Raw genomic sequence first — 17,048 nt, forward strand, 5'->3', positions numbered from 1 at the left:
CCCAATTGCATCGCATTTAGCAACAACTACGAATGGATCTGTCCACAGCCTACTCTCATTGAACTATAGATGGATGTATACTAGTTCAGTTCAAAAAAGGTCTGAGGGTGACACTCATCCACTCACGCACGTGGCACTAGCAGCCCTCTTTTCACAGTGACAGAAATGGGCCAGGAGGAGGTCAATAAGCCGGAAATCTTATTCCCATGTCTAGGTTGGGGCTACATAAAGCAGAAAGGGGTTTAATTCCTAAAGAAGCAAGAGAGTGGTTCTCTAGAGATGGAGAGTTATAAGTTAAGGAATACAGGGGCAAGTAGAGATTTCGAAAGAGTGACAGTAGTAGAGGGGAGGAAAGAGACGACGAACCGAGCAATCTGAGAACGACTGATATCCACATAGTAAATAAATGTGATGACGTTGATAAACACGACTACTAAAAACTTCATTCGTTTCTAAAGACAAACATTTATGAAACAAAGGTTGTACCCGACGCTGAGCAACGGAAATAATTGTTTTAAATAGGAGAGACTATTTTTTCCCTTTCTCTCTAATGATGCTCAGTGTGATCAATACTCATCAGTTTTTTAAATCAGAGTTGAAGCGGAAAGAGTATACTAGGTATGCGAGTATGGGCGTGTAAAATGTTCAATGAAAGTGTTAAAGTGTAAAACTAAACTGCATGATGACAAGTTAAATAAGGCTGTTGACATTTTTATAATGTAAGTGAAAACCTCTTACCGTATGAGTTATGTAAAAGTAACTTTCCTTTAATCTAATTATAGGAAACACAGGAAATTAGATATTATGCCATAGAATGTTAACGTCCAAAATCCGAGCATTGTATTATGTGCACCTGTCACTCGATCTAGCAATGATCGCACTCCAGAAGTTTTGGGGAAGACATAATTATCAGCTGCTACACTATAAACAGTCGTTTGTGTTATTTCTTGAAAAATGAACCACTTTATTTGCCAAGTATGATGGGACTTATTTTAAGCCACTGTTCTGTTTTCTGTATGAGACTATAATAAATGTTATTTGTGATGAGTAACATTTTAGAAAACTGAAAACGCAGACAGACATACACGATAAATGCCAACTAAAAATAGTTATCTATGTATATGTACTAATTTGCTACTAGGGCAGGATATTATTTTAGTACTTCAATCAGAAAAGCACTAAACTTTTTAACGAAGGTGCTTGTAATTCACGCAAGCACAGGGAACAATCATCGGAAAGATCAGCTTCTTCCTACAGAGTTGGTAACGGCAGGAACAAACCTCGGAAAACCAGTTGCCGTAACTCGTCGTTAGCTTCGGTTTCGATAACTTATCGACACCTGTTTTCTTTTGAAAGTTTAGTTGCATCGCTTTTGCAAAGTGTATGGTGTTGGCGTGCCACCTCAGTGGCCGCGAGTTCGATTCTCGGCTATTCCATTGAGGAGTGAGAAATGTGTATTTCTGGTGATAAAAGTTCACTCTCGACGTGGTTCGAAAGTCACTTAAAGCCGTTGGTCCCGTTGCTGAATAACCACTGGTTCCATGCAACGTAAAAACACCATACAAACAATACAAAGCAACGGGTACTGGTTATTTTTGTAAATGGACAGGTCGAAGCTTGCGGTCTAAGTAATGCCTTAATCGCGCCCAACACCGAAGAAAATAAGAAAGTAATAGAAAAAGGTGTAACATCCGAGGAAAAGTTGTCATTATGTCCAACTTCTGACAACAGATGAAATGAACTATAACTGCATCGAGCACAATTGAATAGAGAAACTTCTACAAACTGACCTGTTTCACGAAGTTACCATTTGCAAGTTTCCGTCATTCATTTCCATAATGTAACGATGTGGCTTTAGTAGGATATCGGTCCAGTTTATCCAGCTAAAGGGAATTGATCTCAGTTCCTATCATTCCAATCATAAGAAATTGTACATACAAAATTTCACTTTTTTACTTGAACTGAAAGTCGTTCATTAGACAATCTACCAAGATGATCTCCATAGGGCGCCAGTTCCGTCAGGGCACCGTAGGCATTACTGAAGGTTCTCTGCAGCGTGCCTTCGGCCCGTAGCTGCGACCCCTTTCGTTTCTTTTACTCTACCTCCTTTCATGTTCTCTTTCTTCCATCTTGCTACCTGTCCTCTCCTAAGAATTGATTCAGTGTAACTGCGTGCGAGGTCTTCCTCCTTTTACACCTCTGAAACCTTTTACTGTCAATTTCCGTTTCATCCCTGGATGACCTCATAGCCCCCAGTGTTTGGCGTTTCAAGTATTTCTATATTCAGTTCAATACAAAGACGATACAAACGATAAGAAAGAGTCATCCCATTGAAGGATTTATTATTCTGTCATTTTAAATGAAAAGATTGATCGACGTCTGACATGTTCGCTTCTAGAAGCTTCACAAAAACCAATGTTATTTTTGCTGTGCTGGATAAAACGGAACAAATTTTAATGAATATGCCTCGCTGATATTTCGAATTTCTTGGGATGTACTACGTGACCTTATTCTGTAGAGGAATCTTTCCCGGAAAGGTCTCTAAAATGTTCTTGAAAGAGCAGACTCATGTTCAATTTCATCCTTAGTGTTATTTGCAGGTTTTTCTCAAGACAACTTATCGTCGTAGAAGAAAATCGAATGGGAATATTGTTGCCTTGTAGTTTGAATTTAAACGTGTGATAAATTAAATCACAGGTAATTGAATGCAAAGGGAAAGGAGAAAGTCTAGACAGCACATAGAATATGTTTTTCACAGTAAGGGCACATGTCTAATGCCATTACCTGTAGTACTCATTTACCTCTTAATGAAGAAATGCCAGCATTCACTTTGGCCGTATTAGATTATAAAACATAGCAATAATCAGTTGCTGCCATGATAGTAGCAGCTGTGAATTTACGTGTATAAAACCCTAGGTACGCAGCCAGGTTTCAATCTCAGGTCAAAGTGTCATAGCGTTGGGGAACTCTGATGAGTTACTCTTCTCATTATGGCGTGTTTGACACGATGAATATTCCCGCAGCCGGCAAATGAGGAGATCAAATACACCAGACTTACTTCTCCGCCTGCTGCCACAACAACCACCTTCCAACTGCAGGTAAACTCATAACCAGTCTTCCATCTTACTGGACTATTTCTGTCTCGAGGGGATTTTGTCTTTTCTATCCAGCTTTCTCTGTCGAGGGTCTTGTGTTGAGCTGCAAAGCCTATTTTTAAAGATTACCGTATCTTATTTCCCGTTCAAACATCATGCATAGTACAGTTGCTTTTGACCTGTGTGTCTGTCTGTCTGTGTGTGTGAGAGTGCATCACTGCAGTAAGGAGACTATTTTACTGCTATTAAGATTCATTGTTGCTTCTTAATACCGGATTACTTGAAAGAAAAGCAATACATCCTAAAAGCACTACCCTACAAGACTGAGTTTAAGTCTATTCACAATATACGAAATGTATCTGAATTCGACAGGATTTTTTTAAGGTAGGAATGAAATAGAGAGGAAATCTGTGTATGTTTGGGTTCAAGGCTCCTAGTTATAAGAGTATCCAAACATTTTGAGGAGATCGAGGTCTGAGGCCACCTTGGCTTTAATATATAGTATATATGGTTAAAAGTGACCAGTATAATCTTTCTCTTCCAGCCATCCACACACACACGATATATGTATATATATATATATATATATATATATATATATATATATATATATATATATATATTATATATATATATATATATATATATATATATATTATTTGAGGTACAAATGTCCTTTAATATCTAATTCGCTCTACCTCGGAATTATTATATGTTCATATATGTACACCGAAGGGGAATTTTCTAGTTGTTAATAATTTCGATTTACATATATGAAAATATATTAATTCCAAGGTAAAGTGAATTAGATATTAAAGGACATTTGTAGCTCGAATAATTCATATAAATCACGGTGATATGATAATTATTCATATATATATATATATATATATATATATATATATATATATATATATATATATATATATATATATATATATTAGTGTGTATATACCTAACGGGAAGTTTTCGCTTTATAGATTTATCCAGAATCTCTGCATTAATTTCAGCCGAACTCTCTAAAAGGGAGAAAATAATAAAAATTTGGTGTAATCATGTGAAGATATATACGTATGTGTTTTCTGTATGGATGTATGTATCTATTAAAGTCTTCATTAAACTCGCTTTGCTACCGAAAGGGCTGAGCAGTACGAGAATATTGTATTAAAACAGATTCAATTAGGTTATGATTAAATCTGGTTGTTAGTTAACTAAAGGGCGTCGTAGCTTGTGAGAATCATAGGAAATCACTCTCGAACGTGTGGTCTATATAATATTATATATATATATAGTATATATATATATATATATATATATATATATATATATATATATATATTATTTATATGTTTATATACACTCATATATGTAGATATTAACATTTTCCAAGCGTGAGTGTGAGCATCCGCCCACGTATGAATCTATATACATTCGATTTGTGTATATACGTTTACTTTGATATTTGCATCATCATTCCAGGCTCTTTTCACTCCTGTGGCTAAGATAACGCCCCGTGTCATGCCCAATAGGATTGCGTATCGAAAGTGAGCTTGCTTCGTGTGACCAATCAGCGCGTGGAAGTTGGAGTTTAGCCCCGCCCCTGTGGCCCTATATAGCCTGCGTGTGCCGTTACCTTTCCCCTATTAAGCTTGAGAAAGTCGTCAGTAACGCTTCACGGGACACTGCAAGCATCTGCTTCATCCCGTCGCCAAACGAGAGCTCCGTCTAGCTCCAGAGGGAAGCAACACGTGATTCAGAGAATCAACAAGTGACTGTCGGACGGAGACTCAGTCCCGTTCAGTGCCCGAGAAAGGAGGAGCGTCTCTGCCACTTTCGGTCTCACGGTCTCGAGAACTTGACCAACTTTTCTTTTAGCCCTTTTCAACTCAGCTCAAAACAGGTAAGTTCATTTTAGCTGAATTTGCTTGCGGCAGGAATAGTCGTATTCTAATGCAATGTGTTTATGAATGATTCAACCTGTTGATCTATGATGACCAAAGTTTGAGAATGCGTTAGATCTCTTAGACCTGTGTTATCATACGCTATTCGGATGATTTCCTTCCATTCGACTCGGTCCTTGGAGATGTGTATTTCGGCTGGTGAGGTGAACGCAAAGGCCCCATTTGTAATGTACATGCAATGTATACTCTCCAAGGATTTATTTTTCATTAGAGATTTATTGATATTAAATATATATTTAGAGAGAATATTACTAATCTCGGCCATAGCAAATTCATCCGTTACCTAAAGCCGTTTCATACATCGTTCAAAGCCGTTTCATTGTAGGTATCGTAATATAGTAGGCGAAGCTTTGTATACTCCAACGCCAGGGGAGAGAAAGAGAGAGATAAAAGAAGCAGATGGCAGAAAATAAATGGCCGTGGGGGGAGGGGGCCGGTGGGAGGGAGGGAGCGCGTTGAAATTTTCTAGCTTTCAGAAAACGAGATTAAGACGGAGCCAAAGCCAAGGCAATTTGATTACCCGAGATGCAATTGGCTCTTGATATGATTTGTGGTAACTCCCCTAAAAGGAATAGCCCACAACAGTTCTGAGTCGAGATTAAAAAAGATCTGCCCCAATACGTTAGGGTTACACGTTCAGAGAGTAAAAGAAGCTTAAAGCCATTTTCTCGTTAGCTTGCTTTTGGAAGTGCAACGAAAGCAAAAATTGGTCGGAACTGTAATAAGTGGCACGATGAAATGTGAATTTCGCTTGGCTCTCATCATAGTGGAGAAAATAATTTGAATGTTTTAGATTGTGCCTTCTTTAAGGATACTTCCTCCTGAACTTGTGCTTTATGACACAGGAATCAAATGACTGAGAATGTTGTTTTCACAGTCGTAGTATCAGGAACAGCATAGGCGATATTTCAAAACCTTCTCAACGCTCCAATGCTGCTAGCTCTTCTCGGTAAATTTAAATAGATCTGGCCGTGAACTTAGTATAGTTTACGTAAGATAATACATAAATTAATGCCACTATTTTATGATACAATTCAAGCAATAAATGAAATAGTTTGATCTGATCAGTATATCTCGTAAAGAAATGGAAAAGATACTTTGTGAAGATAGCGATGTTCTGACGAGACTCCGATAAACAATGAGAGAGAGAGAGAGAGAGAGCAACTTTTCTGTTTCCATTCCGTTACGTGCGATGACATTTTATGATCACAAAAATACGTATATTTCTGGCGGTCATAATTGTGAACATAGATATCAATGATCGGTATAATTACCATCAGGAGATTCTAAAAACCCATTGCGCACTTCCATCGAGGTGTGAAAAACAGATGGAATAAGTTGACATCGTATTCAGAGAAAATGGATAAATGAAGAGTTAAATTAGCAACATAAGAAAAAACTTCATAAATAAGCTGAATATTACTATCGAATACTGTCGATAAATCGATGTAGGAGAAAGCGACGCTTTCTTTCTGTAGTTACGACAAGAAGCTCTTTATCACAGGAAATGCCATAGACTGTCTTTCCCAGATTTCATGTTTTGCTCTCACAACAACAACAACATATTCAGCCATTAATCAAGTGACAGGAAATAGAATACATGTAGGGATTCTACAGGTTACCAAATCAACACGTTCAAGTTCTTGCAAAGGAACACTTACATAACTTGTTACAGAGAGAGAGAAACAGTCATCGAATACCTAATATCATATTTAACAGTTTCATTTTCCGTGTGTAGATATAAACTAGTTTCCTCTGTGAAAGGAAGCTGCTGATGTCACCACATGCCGTTGACTCAGATTTCTGTTCTCGGATCACAGCGAAATAAGACGGGCTCCAAGTAATAGACTTAAGTAATGGAAACATTGAATAAGAATATTTAATATAGTCATTTGATGGGTTTTTGTGAAAATCGTTTATGATGATGTCATGAAGTCATTTGAATGAAGCAATTTCAGTACAAATTTCTTGGCCAAGAGTTGTAGATGATATCTCAAAATCTAGTTTAAACTAGGTATCCAAAAGGCAGCGGTAACAACGACATGAAACAATAATGAAAGATCGTAACCCTAAGGACGGAAGGACTTCTAGAGCTCATAAGAAACCGCTAGAAAAATCAATTCGATCGCAGTAATCAAAATCGTCTTAGATGTCCATATTTTTTTGTAAGGTTCGAACACGATTTATTCATCGAATTTGGCTTCATTATAGAGACGAGTCTTTACCATAGTACAGAAGAGCGCCATTCAAAAATCTGTCACATACAGGATAGATGCATTTACTGCATTAAGGACATTAGGCCGAATGCAATTGTCTCATCAAGTTTTACCCAATAGAGCTCATGGATGGAGGCGCGTGCACTCTCCAACACATGCTCATGCAGTCTATACAAACAACATAAAATCGATTATATTCCGAAACTGCCTTGTGTGCATCACGCTCCTGTTTATTCAGTAGAGACTCCCACATCTTGAGACTAATGTATGTCCTGTGATGCATGCGTTTATTTCAAAGGTCAGTAGGTCTTGGCTACGTCAAATGCAAATTATATTATTGTTAAAAGTTCGTGACTATAATATCCTGCAATGGCTTTTTATTTCTTTATTTTTTTAGGAAAGTTGATATTATTTATGCCCAATTAATAACTTAAGAACAAAATGTTTAAAAATCGACCAAGGCAAAAATGGAATATTCGCTTCCAAAACCCGGGACTAATAACAACAATGACGTGACTCAAAAATTCGAGCTTTCATTATAGGTTTTTAGATCTCTCTCTCTCTCTCTCTCTCTCTCTCTCTCTCTCTCTCTCTCTCTCTCTCTCGTACGATCTCTCATCTCTCCTCTCTCTCTCTCTCTCTCTCTCTCTCTCTCTCTCTCCTCTCTCTCTCTCTCTCTCTCTAATAGCTCTGCAAATGGAGAAGGAATTTGGTGTTGTCTTGGGGGTTGTACTTCAGTGGCTAACGATTCGCACCATCCGTCGATTAATGGAGGAGAGAAATCTGTCCTGACTTGGATGCATCTTGCAATGACAGTCGAAATGGAGTTTGTTCCTCATCTTGTGAAAGAAAGTTTTGTGAGAGTCTCTAGATTTAAAATTTTTTTTTCTTGAATTTCACAATGTAAAAAACTGGGATGCTATATTAAATTGAATAGGGCGATTTCTGTGTTCATAGCCTTAATGAGATAACGTGCGTTACCTTATAATGATGTATTCCTATCTTTAATAAACAGCAATGATTCATTAACCCAACTAAAGCGTTACTACAGTTTATTAAGATATTTTTGCTCAAATATGAAACATCTTCGTTGTTTTTGGTATTGATAAAGATAAGCATAAATGGCAATGAATGACGAGATAGTAGACCTTAATATATCAAAAGACTTAATAACTTCTTTATGATATCCTTAGGGGACATGCTGATAGGGGCGGAACTCACGAGGAAAAAGATTATTATCTTGAAATATGTGAGGCAGAGAGAACTACTTTTTTCCTGTAATTAGTTTTAATATCGATTAAAGAGCCATTTTCTCCATACCCGACCGTCTCTGCCCATTACTATCACATGCATCATTTCACTGGTATTAAAGTGGTGTTTTTCACCCAACTTTCAACATTGTTCATAACTACACCACAAAACTCATATATCATATTTTTCTTCTCCCAATTCATAACGTTGGTACTACAGATTTTTTTCTGTCAAATAAAACTCTGTCATTGCAAACAACTTTTTTGGAATCTCTGAAACTTGTTTACGCTCTAGCAATGACCTCACTAAGAAACCCTACTACAATAACCGAGAGCAGTGGACTGTTTCATCGTTGAAGTTGGAGCGAAAGGCGGCAGTATTATCGTTGAAGTCAAAAGGATGAATTAGTTTGTGAGCTTTGAATGTTGCGGAATTTTCGTCATTTCATTGTCACTTTTATCCGTATTTCCTCATAGAGGAGTAGTGCCGTCAGTGCACCTCACGCTGGGCACTGTCGGCATTACTTAAGGTTCTTTGCAGCTTCCCTTTGGCCCCTTGTAGCAACCACTCTTATTCCTTTTACTGTACCTCTGTTCATATTCTCTTTCCTTCAGCTTACTTTTCATCGTCTAGTAACGATTACTTCACATTGCAATTGCGAATTTTTCCGTCTGTTACACCTTTAAGCACTTTACTCTCAATTTCCCTTTTTGGTGCTGAATGACCTCATAGGTCCCAGCGCCTGGTGTTTGGCCTAACTTAGATATTCCGTTCCATTCATCCAGACTTTGCTAAAACTTCTTTCTTTTCACTCTGGTTTTCTTTGGTGATTATTTAACATGAATGTGAGTATATTTTGATTGATAATGATAACAATAAAAGCACTTTGTCTATAAGAAGGAATATGGTTTTTGTCATCAGGCCAGAAAGTATTTCTGTCAGATGAGAATAAGCAGGAGGGAAAATAATTACTGAGAGAATCCTAGACCTTATGCGAGAGACCTAATATAAGTAATGTCACCGTTTCTTGCTAATCTTATGAAGGAGACATTGCTCTTCCACAAAATACCCTTGATGCGTATTGGCCGTGGGATGATAATCTGTTCCGCAGCCAATCATAGAAGACTTCTGTGATCACAGGGACCCTTGTGTCTAATACACTAATACATAAGTGCTTATTTTCTGTAAAGTGGTCATTCTCGTAAGTGCGTCATTTTTTAAACATGTGAATATTGACTGCGAGAAACATAATAGCAAATCTATGGGAGTTTGAACGTGACCTTGATAAGTGTGTTTTTTTATATGCTTAGCGAAGTTTAGTGCTCCTTATATCTTACTTATATCTTATATGTGTATATACATACATACATTTATATATATATATATTATATATATATATATATACACACATTGACAGCCGCACTATATGTGACTACTTCGTGCCTTCAGAAAGGAACGGACTACGACGGGATAGGCTTTAATTATTTTGGTCTTATCTCTTCCACAGATTTCGTTTGGTTAAGAAAACTTTTAAGTGCACGAAATTCATAGCACACGAATTTTGAATTGAAAACATTTGTTTGATAAAGGCTGAGGATGACATATATTCCAACTAAATATAAATTTTTTTTTATTGAAAACTCTTGAGACAGCTCACCGGAAGATGACTATTAAAGTAAACATTTTTAGAAAAACGACCAAATCATGACCTGAGCAAACGTGAGTAGTTGAGATCATGTAAGAAATTTTACATGGAAGGTTTAGTTCCATTACTATTCCTGATGTGGAACTCTTCCCCTTCCTCAGTGTTCTCTCTGAATTCGATGTCCCCATAAAAGGTTATTGGATATCGTCATCGTTCTTGGGATGATACTAAGAAAATGAACGGTTCCAACGAGCACTACTGCTTATGGTGCGCGACGAGGAGCTTGATCTGGTCAACTGGATTCAAGGGTTGTTATCGCTGTCCTCTGTAGCATAGTGGTCAGGTCAGGGCCTATCGCAGGCACGCCCAGCCAAGACCTACGGAGTCCGATTTCTCATTGAGAACCGGGCCTGGCTTTGCCTCTCGAATCTCTAGTCTTCTGGTCTGAATGATCTCGTCACTCCAGTAATACTTTAAGCATCGTGAAATCTTTTTTCTTCTCCTCGGCATCATCTTTTCAATACGACCCCTACAGCTGTTTCTATCCTACAAAGCTCATTTCATAACTGGTTTTGGCAGATGCTTTACCGACCAATGCCTTTTCTGACTCCAATCTATATTTATCGGGGCTTAGGACCGACACTGAGTTGCGACGGCGTGCCCATCCACCCCCCACCCCCACCAGTAGGTAGGATTTATAAGCATCCTGAAATACCGTATTATATTTTCAGTCCTTTTTTTTCTGGCTAATAAACTTTGAAAAAATATGGCTGCCCAGTTGGTACATTTTTCATAAGTCATTAAGCTATTTTCGATTAGCATTTCCATGCAATAACAGCATATTGATAGAAAAAGAAACGGAAAACAGTAATGTATCTTATTCCCTCAAAGATAAGATGAAATCTATCTTCCAGTTTCTCGACGGACTAAAGGACCTGGAAGATGAAAAGAGTTCCGAGTTCTGCCATCAGAAAGGTAATTGCTGGCAGCGGAGATAAACGCGACACTATGTTTGCAATTATACCTCAAATACCGTTGTAGCTCAATTGATTGCATCTCTCTCTCTCTCTCTCTCTCTCTCTCTCTCTCTCTCTGCAAAGGTCTAATGCCTTTACGAGCCCCAGCCAATTTGTTGGTCTGGGACACAGACGAGGAAGTTTTTTTGTTTTTTCTTTTTTACCTGAGTACAAACAAAAAGAAAATAACTGCAGCCACGTATTGGTTAATTGATTGGTTTGCATATGCTGGCGTCACAGATACGAATGGTTAGAGATGGCCGAGAGTAGCAAAAAACGATGAGATCATTTATTATCCGAAGCACAAAAAAATATGAGTTGGTGAAGTAGATAAATATTCTGTAGGTGAATGCTATGTAGTTTACCAAAATCGGATTGCATGCAATACATCAAAGTATTCATTCACTGAATCGGTATGTAATGAACTACCCAGTACTACCATTGGTGAGAGAAGCGCTAGAATATAATCTCGAACATACAAAGGCCTTGATGACGATGTATTTATTACTTTTACGATTTGGCTGGCGGTAACTGAAACGAAAAAAAAAAAATAAGCATTAGTATGTTTTTACTTTAGCGAATTCTTAAAGGACGGCAAAAGTGAAATATTCTTTTTTTTTTTTATTTACTGATCAGAGTTCACGTTTTCTTTTTTATTTGATCGGTTCTTAAGAGTTACCTTTTAAGTAAAGGAATTAGGAATTAAAATTTCTTAGAATGGTTACGCTTTTCCTCGAATGTAAAAATGTTCCTTTTCGCTCCTCCGTTCTCTCAAAGTAAATATATTTTTATTTCTCTATGGCGAATCTATTCTGTACTACCCCTTGTATGGAAGGATATCTACTTGTTTTGAAGTAATTCTAAGCATTCTGGAATTCTGAAGGGTGTTGTTAACGTCTAGTCTTCTCGGTGATTGTGAAGATGTAGATTTATTTGTTTCAACGTCATTCTGTTTAAGTAATTATTATAGATAACTTGCAACAAAACTGTTCTTTGTGCTCATGATTATGCCAAAGAATTTATATTCAAACTTGATTCCGATTAACTGACTATCGTCGACATTTTTATGATTTAATTTGTATCTTTGAGACACAGACCATTAGTTGAGTCTTCAGTTAGAACCTGAAATTCTCTTTGTCCTGAAAGTATTTTCTAACTCCATATACGATCAGATACAGCACGGGTCCAAATTATACCTCCGGCACAGATAGTTTTAATTGGCTTGAGCTCTACACAGACTTGCTTTCAACAATCAGGTGTGAAAAGTGACGTATGCAAAACAAAACCATTGGAAAAATCATGTTAATTGTTCCCAAGCGTACAGAGGCAAATGACGCATGCGTATTGACACTACATCTAACGCATTTCGTGAAGATGTTGTGGAGCACAGCTTCAAGGAAGGTGCGAATACCCTGTGACACATCCCTCGTGATACAATGGAATTCTCTTCACCAGGAGGCGCCTCTCCTGATCCAACTTCCGCGTAATTAATATTTTCGTCTCTTTTGTAACTTTTTATCTTTTGTCCTTAGAAGATTCTTTACAGTAATACCGTCTTGAACTTTTTTTATTCCGATATGATTTTTGGCGGACCCTTTGTGATGTCTTTTTATTTACCCAATACGAGTAACTTTTCCTTTCTGGGAGTGTTTACCACATTTTTTTTTTCTATGAGTGCCAAAGGTACCTCTCCTTTGACATTTTCGAAGTCCTTTTATTTGTGTTCATTTCTTCCTCTCTTTCCCGTCATTTCTCGACTCCTTTCTTGTTTCTTTGCGACTTAAATTAGGCTGACAATTCCTAGATTAAGACAAACCTCTGAAAATAATAGACCTATTGGAAAAGTAATGAAAAGTAAATGAAAAAAGAACTGAAATATAATATTATTAGAAATAAAATTAATAATAACGGAGGACCTCAGGGGTCTGGAACCACAAGAGTGACTTAATAGGCCAGAAAAGCCACTTCGATGTACTTGTCACTAGTGATTATATAAAACCACACAGGCCTCTTTACTTCTTGATTTTCGCAGACTGTTTTTTGGATACATGTTTTTTGGATACATGTCGTCTTTCTGCAGACGTGGAATCCGAATATGCGAAGAAATGTTCACTTTTGCAGGTGGGATGCCATGCCGGTTATTTTAGGTCAGAGTAATGTTGTTATATTCATACCAGTTTTCAGCTCATTCTTCATTCAGTCATGCCTGGGTCAACTATATATATATATATATATATATATATATATATATATATATATATTTATTTATTTATTTATATATATATATATATATATATATATATATATATATATATATATATATATATACACATACATAAGTGTGTGTGTATTTTCATCAAATCACCGTGATTCAAATACATGCATTAAGCTTTTTTCATATATGATAACCGAAGGGAAATTTTTTAGTTGACAATAATTTCCTCCTCTCGTGGGTTCGAACCAGCGCCCAGTGGAATGAGGAGAAATCAGGACTTTAGTGATGCTATCGACTCGGCCAACAAGTAGCTTAATGCTATATATATATATATATATATATATATATATATATATATATATATATATTATATATATATATATATTGGTTTTCTTTCACCTTCTTGAGACATTTTCAATTTTCAGCAAAGAATGAAACAAAGATGGTAACTTTGCCTCTTAACATCACGTCTTCCTATGGTCTCAAGCACGTATATAGTATGTATATAACTTGAAAATACTATATGAGTTGGAACCAATGAATATTTGGCGGATGCGAGTAAATAGCTAAGAAAAAGATCTGTTCTCTATGAAGTATAGAATCTAAAGCTGGAAATGAGACGTTCCAAAATACTTCGTTGGATCCTAATTTCTTAGGTAAAGGAAACTAAAAACACAAAAAGACCAACCGAATAAAAATAAGACAATAATGCCAACTAAAACAACTGAAATGACCCAAACTCTCTGCAGAAAACGTTGCAGTATCTGTTATCAGAAAATCGACTGAAATCGATTTTACCTCGTCACTGACACTATTCGAAGGAAAACCCAAAATCAGTGGCCATTTGGCGAAGAAGATAATTCCAGGGACCACTCTGGACGACTTCGGCGACACGGACTAATTAAAGCCGAAACAGAGCGTGGCCGAATAATGCCCAGAAAACACGGAAGGGACAGAACTCCGAATAACGATAAAAGGCTGTGTCATACTAACGTTCAGTTAATAAAAATATTGATGAAAAAGATCTAAAATGTACTGGAATCCTGATATGTAATTCTTTATATCCACTGTGGAAAACCATAGATTATTATAAGAGACAGAAGGGAGAAAAATTCTACTTTGTGGGTATTTGTGTGGCGTGGGGAAGTTAGAGAAGAAATATATATATGTATATATATATATATATATATATATATATATATATATATATATATATATATATATATGTATGAGTGAGAAACGCGGGGATCCATGTTTATACAATAAAGACTTTTATAAATGTGTGTGTATCTGCGCCGTAGTATATTAGTGAAAGTGTGAAGTGGTTGCCCATGATGTTGAGGACTAAATTAATTTTTGTCCAAATTGCCGTAACGTTCCGGAAAATTGATGAGAGTATTGTATAACAATCCCATTGTATACGGGTAAAGGTGACAAAGGAGACAAGTCGCTATAGAGTCGCAACTTTGTTCCTTTGTTTTGGGGTAAAGGTGAAAGAGATCACGTTGGAAGTTTCGCTAAAAATTAAGAGATGACCGTAGGACTTATTGGGGAAGGACATTGTGCAAGAGATTGTGCGGCTCAAGACATTTTTGCTAAAAATCTTGACAGCAAAGAAAACCATCTATGTGGGACATTCATAAGTCGAGAAAATCGGTTCTGTTAAGTATATCTGAATTTTACCAGACCGCTGAGCTGATTAACAGCTCTCCTAGGGCTGGCCCGAAGGATTAGATATTTTTATGTGGCTACGAACCATTTGGTTGCTTAGCAACGGAGCTTGCATCTTACTGTGGGATCCGAGCCACATTGCATCGAGAAATTAATTTCTAATCACCAGAAATACATTCCTCTGGTTCTGCGTTACCAGAGCGGGGAATGAGAACCGGGACCCTGAGATCGGTTGATGAATGGTTCTGAGGGCAACTTAGAACCCAAAGGTGGAATGTATGAAGGTATCATTGAGCATGAAAAGCAAATGCAAGAAATCATCTAGGCTTTAGATATGAACACTTTTTAGGCATATGGAATAGCAAGTACAGAAACACTGTACAGAGAAAAGTGGCGATACGAAGACATATCTTCTGATCCTTTTGAATAGGCTTTACAATGCTAATGAAGACTTCCACACACACACAAACGCTCACGAAGATGCACACACACACACACACATATAGTATATATATGTGTGTGTGCATATATATATATATATGTATATATATATATATATATATATATATATATATATATATATATATATATATACATGTGTTTCTAAATGTTCGTGAGCGTGTATGTGGAAGTCTTCATCAGCATTGTAAAGCCTATTCAAAAATATCAGAAAATGTTTCTTCGTATCGGCACTTTTCTCTGTAGTGTTTCTGTACTTGCTATTCCATATGCCTAAAAACTATTCATATCTAAAGCCTACATGATATATATATATATATATATATATATATATATATATATATATATATATATATATATATATATATATATATATATATATATATATGTATATATATGTATAATATATATATACATATATATATATATATATATATATATATATATATATATATATATATATATATAGATTATATATATATATATATATATATATATATATATATATATTCATTTATATATATATAATTAGGCAGTCTCCCTTTACAAGGTTGGCTCCCAAGAAAATTTACGCAAACAATCTACTACATTCATACTAGTAGTCATGAATGATGGATTATTCTTTGTTCAAAAAACTTTTACTCCAGCAGCACATTTAACCCTCTAATCTGCTGCAACCTTCACTACTCACTTTTTCACACTTATCAGCCGCTGGATCTTGAGAACCCAACCTTTCCAATACCAGTTGCACGTAATTGATCCATTTGTAGCCCTTTCTCTGCACCTGTCTTAGAATACTTCCGAATCATACACTTTTCACCAGCCTATCATCATCGAGACCGAAACATTTGATGAATCTGTCCACTGATGCTAACTAACCCTCTACAGTTCTCACAATTTTTCACGTTTCGATTACTCTTCCGAGACATATATGTAGTTCTTTACCAGTTCGTCTCATCAACTTCAGCCATTTTGCTATTACCTGCTTTCAACTTGCACACTCCTTCTCAGCGAAGAACACTTGGTTCAACAATCCCTTCACACGTCCCACCTTTGCTTCCATACACGATCCAAGCTCCTTTCCAATCTTTTTCGCATCTCCCGTTACCCTTCTTGCTTTACTTGTCCTGTGACTTAACTTCTCCCTCGTGCTGCCATTGTCTGACATATTTGCCCCCAAACACTAATATGAATCTCCCAGTTCGACTCCTCCACCATCCATACTAACATCGATGCCCCCCCCCCCCCCCCCCCATTTTCGTGGGTGGTTTCATTTAGTCCTTCACGCTTTTTCTCTCAACTGTCTCTTGTTCAAAATAATTTTGAAACCCTTTCACTGATCTCTGCGATTTCTCTTCACTTTCCTCAATTAACACTGTGTCGTGTGCCAACAGCACCCATTCTACCCTCACTTCACGACCTATTTTCTTATTCGACAATTTTGTACATACAAATACTGCTTTGACGGTATAAATTTTTTACACCACGCACACATGTATATATATATTATATATATATA

At 36.7% G+C, this 17,048-nt stretch overlaps 1 protein-coding gene across 1 annotated transcript in view; it reads left to right on the forward strand.

Annotated features, from left to right (window-relative positions):
• Positions 1-4,740: 4,740 nt before the first annotated feature.
• LOC135216924 (uncharacterized) overlaps positions 4,741-17,048 on the forward strand; it is a 49,665-nt gene continuing 37,357 nt past the window's right edge. Inside the window, exon 1 of the mRNA XM_064252472.1 lies at positions 4,741-4,995. The gene's annotated coding sequence lies outside the window, so the exon portion shown is untranslated. The remainder of the gene's footprint in view (positions 4,996-17,048) is intronic.

Source organism: Macrobrachium nipponense, chromosome 6 (assembly GCF_015104395.2).
Source record: "Macrobrachium nipponense isolate FS-2020 chromosome 6, ASM1510439v2, whole genome shotgun sequence".
Classification (NCBI taxonomy): domain Eukaryota; kingdom Metazoa; phylum Arthropoda; class Malacostraca; order Decapoda; family Palaemonidae; genus Macrobrachium; species Macrobrachium nipponense.